The sequence below is a fragment of the Panthera tigris genome, chromosome E1 (assembly GCF_018350195.1).
Source record: "Panthera tigris isolate Pti1 chromosome E1, P.tigris_Pti1_mat1.1, whole genome shotgun sequence".
In the NCBI taxonomy this organism is placed as follows: Eukaryota; Metazoa; Chordata; class Mammalia; order Carnivora; family Felidae; genus Panthera; species Panthera tigris.
The window spans coordinates 23,176,028-23,185,453 of record NC_056673.1 but is presented as its reverse complement, the minus strand read 5'-3'; the positions used below and the strand labels follow the sequence as shown (position 1 = coordinate 23,185,453).

General features: G+C 43.1%; 1 long non-coding RNA gene across 1 annotated transcript; it reads right to left on the bottom strand.

Annotated features, from left to right (window-relative positions):
* Positions 1–2,995: 2,995 nt before the first annotated feature.
* On the bottom strand, positions 2,996–8,252 carry LOC107180950. The gene is made up of 3 exons (XR_001511713.2): positions 8,120–8,252; positions 4,940–5,040; positions 2,996–3,078 (listed from the first exon to the last, which is right to left on the bottom strand). It is a non-coding gene; the product is annotated as an uncharacterized LOC107180950 (long non-coding RNA).
* Positions 8,253–9,426: the final 1,174 nt, after the last annotated feature.

The window sequence follows — 9,426 nt, the reverse complement described above, 5'->3', positions numbered from 1 at the left end:
CACACGAGAAAAGTAATTTGGAAGTTCAAACTCAAGCCATGTGAAATATAACCTGCCCGAGGGTGACCTAGTTGAGATTGGACACCCCAAGATTTCCTGTAACCTTAAAAGCAAGAAACTGGAAAAGAAAATAGCGATTTTAAATGCTATAAACAGTTTTTAGCCACCCAAGAAGTGAAGGCATGAAATTTACATTTGGTCATCTCAAGCCTTTTGAGTTATGCAAATGTAAAACAAATTATCATCAATGGTTCTTAGGGAAAACCTTGAAGGCACCTGAATATACATGTTTTATCTTGAGACAAACACTTCTGTTTAGCAATGGCAGTTGGGGGCATGCTTTAGAAGAGCTAGTTTTCTAAAGACTTTGGGCTTTTGGGGGAGGAATATTTTTTGTTTGACTTTAGATTTCATTATGCTTGTATATTATTGCTTATTCTTGAGATGTATGTATGTGTATGTTATGTATGTGTATTTGTGATGTTCAAGCACTTGCTCAGAGAAGATCAGGAGCTGAGGCTGAGTCACAGATGTCTTAGTCTGAGTTCTTCCAAAGCAGAGCCTTAGATGAGGTTGTTATATGAATGATTTATTCAGGAATGAACAGGGAAGAAAGGGGAATCAATATGCACATGGGCTATTGAATTAACCATTGCAAGGGGTGGTATTTGCTCAATCCCCAAGATTTTCTGAGAAGCTTTATGGAATGCTGTCAGAACCCCCTTCCTGAGGAATGGAAGATGGAAGCATATATCTGCCAGCCTTTGAATTCTGTTGTCAAGCATTGCCCCACCAAGCATCAGTTCTCCAGTGCTTTTCATTTGAGCATGCATCAGTGGGTGGTGGCTCTTGTGGGAGTTTCTAGATGCACAGAGAAGCCCTGAGGCAAAAGTGAGAGGTGGAGGGTACTGGGGTACAGTCCAAGGTAAGGCTCTAACAAGAGCCTTAACTTGTGCTAAGCTAGTAGATGCCTGATAGAAGCTGGTTGCTATAGCAATGATTAGACTAAGAATAAGAGTGTAAGGCCAAGAGTATTCAAAGCAGTGCACAAGAGATATCCAATATACTGGGCTAGAAGGATGTGAGACCTGATCATCATCACAGTGGAGGTGGTGTGATAGAGACTGTGGAAAGGATCAGGGTTTGGTGTGGCTCATCTTAGGTTGCAACCTGAGTGGCCCACGCATACTGTTATTCAAGACTGAATGACCCAGATATTGTATACTGATACCAGTCTGTTGAGTTCTGATGGAATGTACCCTAGCAGATGGCAATGTGGTTTCTCCAAGGAAATGAACATTCCTACACTTTGCTGATCACCAACTGAAGAAACATATCAAGCTTTCAGGGAGGACTTGAAGGCCCACTTCATTGGCTTGTGTTTAGATGATAACCCCCAAACTGTGGAATTCATAGCTTGGCAAAAATCTCTCCCAAGAAAATCTCCTCACATATCCTTATTCCTCCTCACTCTCAATCTTTTTTAATCCTACAGTGGCATTGGGACTTTAAGGGATGCCTAGCATATTCATAGCTATTTCCTTTTGTAAGTTCTGCATAAAGTGGTCTGGAGCCTTACTCTGGAATATCACCTCTTTCATATTTTGGAACTGTCAAGACTTCATTTTTATTACCTCATTAGAGTGTGGATCATCCTAACTAAAGTAGGCTTTACCTTGCCCCCTTCTTGTAATTCACATCCTTGTTTATTTCCTTCAAAACCTTTACCATAATGTGTAGTTATTTGTTTACTTGGTTTTATCTGTTTCCTTTTCTAGAATGTGAGCTTTGTGAAAGCACACATCCCATCTGTCTGGTTCACTATTGTTCACTGTCTGCATCATCTATCGCTGTTCATCAATGCTAGCACAGCAACTGCATCATGGAAGACACTCACCAATACTTGCTGACAGAATTAGTGGATTCACTATTTATTCGGAGCCCCCAATTTGCCATTTGTTACTTGTTGTGAAAATCAAATGGGATCTTTGTGAAAATACTTTGTAAACTATAAAGTTCTATAAATCTTAGCATCCAAATGAGGGAGACACTGTTACTTCCCCCTTTTTATAGATAAGAAAAGTTTAAATGGCTTAAAAAAAGAAAGTATAAAGAGTTTAAATGATTTGTCAAGGGCCACACAGGCAGTAAGTTGGCCAAAATCAGACTACAACCCAGGCCAGTTGTGATTGTGAAGACCAGAGACAAGAAACTATAAGTCTGTTTTTACCCATGTTTTGTAATGGGGAAAACCAGAAGAGAGAGGCTGGTCCTAAGAATTGAGATCAACTAGGATAGGCTAGGAAGGAGGATTGGCCTTGGCTTCTCTTCTAGAATCTTAGAAAATTAGGACTAAGGGCCATCAGCCCATCTATTTGGTAATAATCATAACAATCATAGTCAACATTTATTGAATGTTTTCTGTGTCAGGCACTATGCCAAGCATGCCAAGCACTTTACATGAACTAACTTCTTTTATCCTTGTAGCTCTAGGAAGTATATATTGATAATCAGATCAGAAAACTAAAGCACAGAAAGATTAGGACACTTGCTGAAGGTCACACAGTTGTGTGGTGGAACTGGGTTTGGAATTCAGAATCAGAGCTCCTAACTACAATACTATAATGCATAGGCCCTGGAGCTTGAAATGAGATTAGCGATAAGGTCCTGACACTTATCTGCTATATGAGTTTGAGTAAATTACTTAATCTCTCCAAACCTCAGCCCCCTTATATGTAAAATGGTAGTGGTAATAAGCAGTCACAAGGTGGTTGGTTGTAAGGATAAATTAGATGATTCTTGTGGAGACTATAACACAGTGGCATACCAAGTCCTGAGCAAATGTTTCCCCCACCTAATCATCACCCCTAACCAAATAACTCAAGCAGTGTGGGTACTTTTAACAATGATGATTTATTGAAAGAAGTGACTCTTTTTCCTTCCCCACCACATGTAATCTCCATCCACAGGTCCCCATTTTCATCTGTCTTCCAGGGCAAGGAGTTCCAGTCACATCTTTGAAGATAGGAAGTGATGAGAAATTATTAGAGAAGGATGACCCTTAAGATAAATCTTCATCTGAAAAATGGACAAAAAAAATTATGCATGAGACCTGCTGTTTTTGTGACCTAGGGTCGCAGACTGCAATTGAGAGGTGACAGTTCCCAGTTCTGGGAATCAATAAGCACCTGAAAAGAGCGAGCAAGGCTAAAAGCATCCCAAGGATTGTGGGTGGATTGGACAAATAGTAACTTCTGAACACAAATGGCTTACTTCTGAAGTTTATGTTGATTCTGTTGTGTTAGTTATTACGTTAGTTAATAAATACAACCTAATTTATAATCGACTGAATCATGGTAGCTTTCCATTATGCATTTTTTTCATTTGATGGCTACTAAAAATATCACATGAGGACCCTGAAATTTTTCTACAGGAAAGGGGTTCTCATGGGCTAATCTGGCAATGTGCATCAGAGGTTTAAAATGAACATACTCTCAGTCAGCATGGCCAAAATGAACAAATCAGGAGACTATAGATGCTGGTGAGGATGTGGAGAAACTGGAACCCTCTTGCACTGTTGGTGGGAATGCAAATTGGTGCAGCCACTCTGGAAAACAGTGTGGAGGTTCCTCAAAAAATTAAAAATAGACCTACCCTATGACCCAGCAATAGCACTGCTAGGAATTTATCCAAGGGATACAGGAGTGCTGATGCATAGGGGCACTTGTACCCCAATGTTTATAGCAGCACTCTCAACAATAGCCAAATTATGGAAAGAGCCTAAATGTCCATCAACTGATGAATGGATAAAGAAATTGTGGTTTATATACACAATGGAGTACTACGTGGCAATGAGAAAGAATGAAATATGGCCCTTTGTAGCAACATGGATGGAACTGGAGAGTGTTATGCTAAGTGAAATAAGCCATACAGAGAAAGACAGATATCATATTGTTTCACACTTATGTGGATCCCAAGAAACTTAACAGAAACCCATGGGGGAGGGGAAGAAAAAAAAAGAGGTTAGAGTGGGAGAGAGCCAAAGCATAAGAGACTGTTAAAAACTGAGAACAAACTGAGGGTTGATGGGGGGTGGGAGGGAGGGGAGGGTGGGTGATGGGTATTGAGGAGGGCACCTTTGGGATGAGCACTGGGTGTTGTATGGAAACTAATTTGACAATAAACTTCATATATTGAAAAATAAATAAATAAAATGAACATACTCTTGGGCCATAAATTATAATTCTTAGAATTTATCCCAAGGAAGTTAATAAGGGCGTGTATACCAATTTAGTATTCATTACAACTGTATTAATAAAATAAATAATAAACATATCAAGTGTGTATTAATGGGGGTTACTAAGTATATGAACATATATGATGAACTTTTTTATAAGGCTGTTAAAGGTATAACAGCCTTATGCCTGTTGACGATGGTATAGAAACATTGGTATTGTTAAAAGTTGTATTAGAAAATAGCTATTTTCTAAGTAAAATAATTAAGAAATCAAAATAGACACAAATCTCATTTCAATATATATATAATATATACATATATTAATATATATAACATGTACATATATATATAATATATATGTATGTATATTATGTATTTGCATGTGTGTGTTTAAAATATGCACCAAAGTATTAAGCAGATATCATTTGGGGATGGGGCATAATGTGACTGATTTTAATGTTCTTTTTGTTCAAATAAATAGTCTGATTTCTCTTCTGGATATATTGGGTAATGAAATTATTTTAAAGGTTTGGAAGCTACCATCCTGTGATGGATGCTTCTTTTTCTTGAGAAGGGTGTAAAGAGGGAGAGGCCACAGAATGATAGTCTTCTGTTCCACCCAGCTCTGGAAAGTCCCACCAGAGCCAGCCTCCTTAGGTTGGGCAAGGTTTGAGGAAGCAGGGAAGGGCCTGATGTTTTCACCTGTCCTTAGGCTGGAACACAGACGTGGCCACATCCATTGCTGGCACAGCGTTCATCTGGATCACAATCCCAGTCACCACTGCATTCCTCAATGCAGCTACCTATGTTAGAACAGACCACCTTGGTTTAAGCCCAGGTATCAGAGAGGACAGCCCTTGACTGAAGCGGCTAGTTCCACTTTCTTCTTTCAATTCAATAAATATGGAATTTTTAAATAATTACAGAATAATACTCTTTAACATCTTATATATTTCAGTTAAAGACAATACATTCACATAATCACAATAAAGTAAGGCCTACTTTAAAGAAGAGAATCACTGTATTTGCAGAAGGGAAGTGCAAAGAAGCCCACTCAAATGTCCTCACTTCCCTACTTTGCAGGGAAAAGGGCAGAAAAGAGGAGACTCACATTAAGCAAATGCCATCCAGGGTGCCTTGCTGTCACCCTGCGCAGTGAATCTGATTAACCTCATTTAATAAGTGTGGTGACTGGTGTGCACAGAGGTGAATTGCCCACCTCTGTAGGTACAGAAATGGAATTGAACCTAGACCAGCCTGGCCCCTAGGCCAAGCTCCCTCTTCCGTCCCACATAGTGAAACAGACTCTGAGATGAAGTGCACATTGCCAAATGTCAAGGAGTCACTCCTGACCTGAGTGGAGGCCCCCTAGGTTCCCAGAGCCTCACAGTTAGTCTTTGAGAACCAATGAAATAGGTCCAAGAAGCCAGTTAAGACCCCACAGGAACTTCTAGCTAAATGTACGCAGAGCTCTGGACGAATGTGTGCTGTGCTTTTGCTTCTACTCAGGGGTTTCTCTACCTGATTCTGTGTCTGGACTTCTCTGGGCTCTTGTTTCCTCATATGTAAAATGGAGCTCTTAGATCTAGCAGGGGAAATGAAGTTCATTCTCCAGTGTCAAGTCTGATCAACAGAGATGACTACCTAATGCTGCGTTGAGAAGGCTGGGACATCTTGTCCAGGCTCAACAGGAAAAGAATCCTGTGATGACTAGCAATGTTTAAGAGTATAAGAAGGGAGCCTGGTGGGATGTCTATAATATACTTGCAGACCTCAGAGAAAGTCAGTACGATCCCTCCCTGCTTCTGTTTGCTGTTGTTGATATATGGTGAGATGGTTGAAGACTTTGCCCCACTCCTTAAATCTGTTGATCTTTGCTATGTATGAAGCATAGGGCTAAGTTATTCAGAAAATATAAAGATTTAAGGGGTGCCTGGGTGGCTCAGTGGGTTGGTTGAGCATCCAACTTTGGCTCAGGTCATGATCTCGTGGTTTGAGTTTGGGCCCTGCGTTGGGCTCTGTGCTGACAGCTCAGAGCCTGGAACCTGTTTCAGATTCTGTGTCTCCCTCTTTCTCTGCTTCTCCCCACCTCATGCTCCCTCTCTTTCTCTCTCTCTCTCTGTCTCTCTCTCAAAAATAAACATTAAAAAAAAACAGTTAAAAGAAAAGATGTCAGGTAGAGTCACTATCTTAAAGCAGCTTAGAATCTAACAACAGAGATAAGACTTGTGTTTAAAGTACTAACAACAGGGTGCCTGGGTGGCTCAGTCAGTTAAGTGCCCAACTTTGGTTCATGGGTTCGAGCCCCACATTGGGCTGTGCTGTCAGCACAGAGCCTACTTTGGATCCCCTGTCCCTCTCTCTCTCTGCCCCTCCCCACTCTCTTTCTCTCAAAAATAAGCAAACATTAAAATATTTTTAAAAAACGAAGTACTAAAAACAAAGCAGTATGTGACAGGTGTCCTGGGAGAGGTATATCCAAAGGAAAAGGGGCTCAGAGGAGGGAGAACATTATTTCCAGTTAGATTAGCCACAAAAGGTGAGTCTTGAAGTACAGGAATCTTTTTAAGGCAGACTTGATGGGGCGGGGGTGGGGGGGGGCGGTGGTGGTGTTAGAGTCTTGTGAGAAGAGAAAAGAATTACTAGCAAAAGTTCACAAGGGGAAATGCAGGCATGTGAGGCATCCAGGGCACAAAGTTTAAGGAACCACTTGCACAACCTGAGAGTGAACGTCTCCTTCAATATTGCACTCTAGGCGTCTCCTCTCCTCACTGCTCGGCCTGGAATGCAAGGAATACAGGAGGACTGGCAAATGTGAGGCTGGAGAAGTACACGGGAGCAGCTGGGAGTCAAGCAGGACAAACAGCCAGGGGATAAAGTTGCTGGGGTCAGATCTTGAGGACCTGATGAGTTTGGATTCCATTTGGTAGGCCAAGGGAGGGATATGACTGCAGTTTGCTTACAAAGATTATTCTGGTGTGAGGGCATAGAATGGACCAGGATTCAGTGAGCAAGCAAACCTCAGAGGGGAAAGAGGGTCAGGGGGTGCGGTCAGGAAACTTGGGCACTGGCCCAAGCATGGGGTAGTCAGGGCTGGAAGTGCTGTGTGGCAATGGGGAGGGGAAAGGAAGGAACACATGCAAGAAACAATTTCAAAGAATGGACAGTATTTGGCAACTGGTTTAATGGAGGGGGGAGGAGGACAGCAAAGAAGAGAGGGGAGTAAGCGAGAACCCAGGAATATTTAGGGAGAAGCAGGAGCTACAGTGAAGAGAATCCAAGAGAGAAGAAAGTTTGCGGATTGGCAGGGCAGCAAACCATGTCAGATGCAGAGGTTACAGGCTTTTACTGCCGAGGAGCATCAAGAGATTTGCCAGCAGATCCTGGGAGCAAAGTTTCTGGAGACGGATGAGGACAGAAAGGGTGACAGTCAGTCTTCAGGGTGTGAAGGAATGAGTTGTGGGGAAGTAGGGGCAGAGAGTTAAGATGGCTCCTTTGAGAATGTTGGTGGTAAAGGGAAAAGTAGAGATCAAGATGATTTGTGTGTAATGTGACTAAGACAATGTGTTCTCTAGTGATCTGATTTATTTGTTGCAAAAGGCCAAGAAACCCATGGGGAGAGAGATGCTGGGGGAGATGGAAGAGATGATGGGGCAGCAAAAAGGGAAGAGTGGAGAGTCCGGATGAAGGGATGACCTGAGGAAAGGAGGGGGAAGGGTGGAAGCAGAGGGAGAGAGGTTTATGCGGTCAAGATGGCTCCTTGACTAGAACATCTTTCCTTTTCTCCTTTCTTCCCTCCTCCCCCTGCACACACCGGTCCCTGCTGGCCCACTTTCCAGCTCCCTCATTCAGAGAACAGGGCTGTCTTCTGCCTGGACTCACCCAACAATTTCAGTGGCTTCACCGCAGCCTGGAGCTCCTGCACCTCCAAGCTGAGGGTGATGAGCATCACCAGGAGGAGGAAGCCCCCCACCTTCATGTTGCTGTAGAAAGTCTTTGGCAGAAAGGCAGCGAGGCAGAGAATGGCTGAAATTTATACTCTTCCACCCCCACCCCCGAATTAGAATGCAAGGTCAGGGGTGGGACTAGGGAGGTGAGAGCCTTAAGCCCTGCCCAGAAACTACTTCTGAAGAACTCACACCAGTAGGTATCCTGGGTAACTCCTCCTTGTTGCCTAGGCAAGTCTCTGACCCAAAGGAACACCCTCCTCTGGCAGACAAGAGTCTCCTGAAGCAGGTAAGCTATGAGTGACAGAGAAAGGGGTGGAGTGGGATGGGGGGTGGGCCCCTGGCCTTTATTATGTACTTTATCCACTCATTCCTTTTTTTTTTTTAAACACAAAGAAACATCTCCTCTGGGCCAGACACATGCCAGGCATGGAATACATCCCTGTAGAAATCACAATCTAGGAACTGGGTGTTAGCAAGGGCGCAACCCCTTCTTTGACATCTCCCCTGTCTGCTCTGGGCCTAGGGCCTTTGGTATTGAGGACAGGGAGAGTCAGAAGAACCAGCAGGGGTGCTCCTAGGTCACCTGCTGGTGGGAAGGAGGCCACCTTAGTCTCCTGGCTTGGTCTGATTTAGGCACTTGTGGTGGTCTTTGCTGACACGATATATGTCGTTCTCTTGGTGTAGAGTTTCACTTCATCTTGTCCACTTTCTTTTCCGAGAACCCTAGCTCTCAATATATGTGTTAGGCTCTTCTAGGATGTCTCTCATCAGACAGCACTGCGGTGGGATTGGGGGATGCCAGGTAGCTGCAGTAACCAACCAGGTGGGGAGTGAGAGTTCATTTTCCCCTTCTTGTAAGCACTCCTCAACTAGATAAGTGATTTTCTGAAATCTGTACTCCCCTCGGCTTTTTGGAGGAATATGTCCTCCTTCCCTCCCCAGTGGCAGTAGGCGAAGGCAGAGGTGTGTGTAACTTCTGGCCATGAACATCGTGTCCCATAAGATGTCTTACTTAACATGGGATAAGGATGACTCAGCTGCTTGGGTATGGCAGGACCAGTTTGCAGATTCTTATGACTTTAGCAATATGGGTGACTTCTCTTTAGAGAGTAGTAGAGTCCTTGTCATTTCACCAGGGGCCTGGGTTCTAATTCTAGGGCTACAGGAAGAGACCCTCCCTACCTTGCTTTCATTTCTCACAGTTTCTGAAATGCCACCAGGGAGAGGTCCTTTGGACAA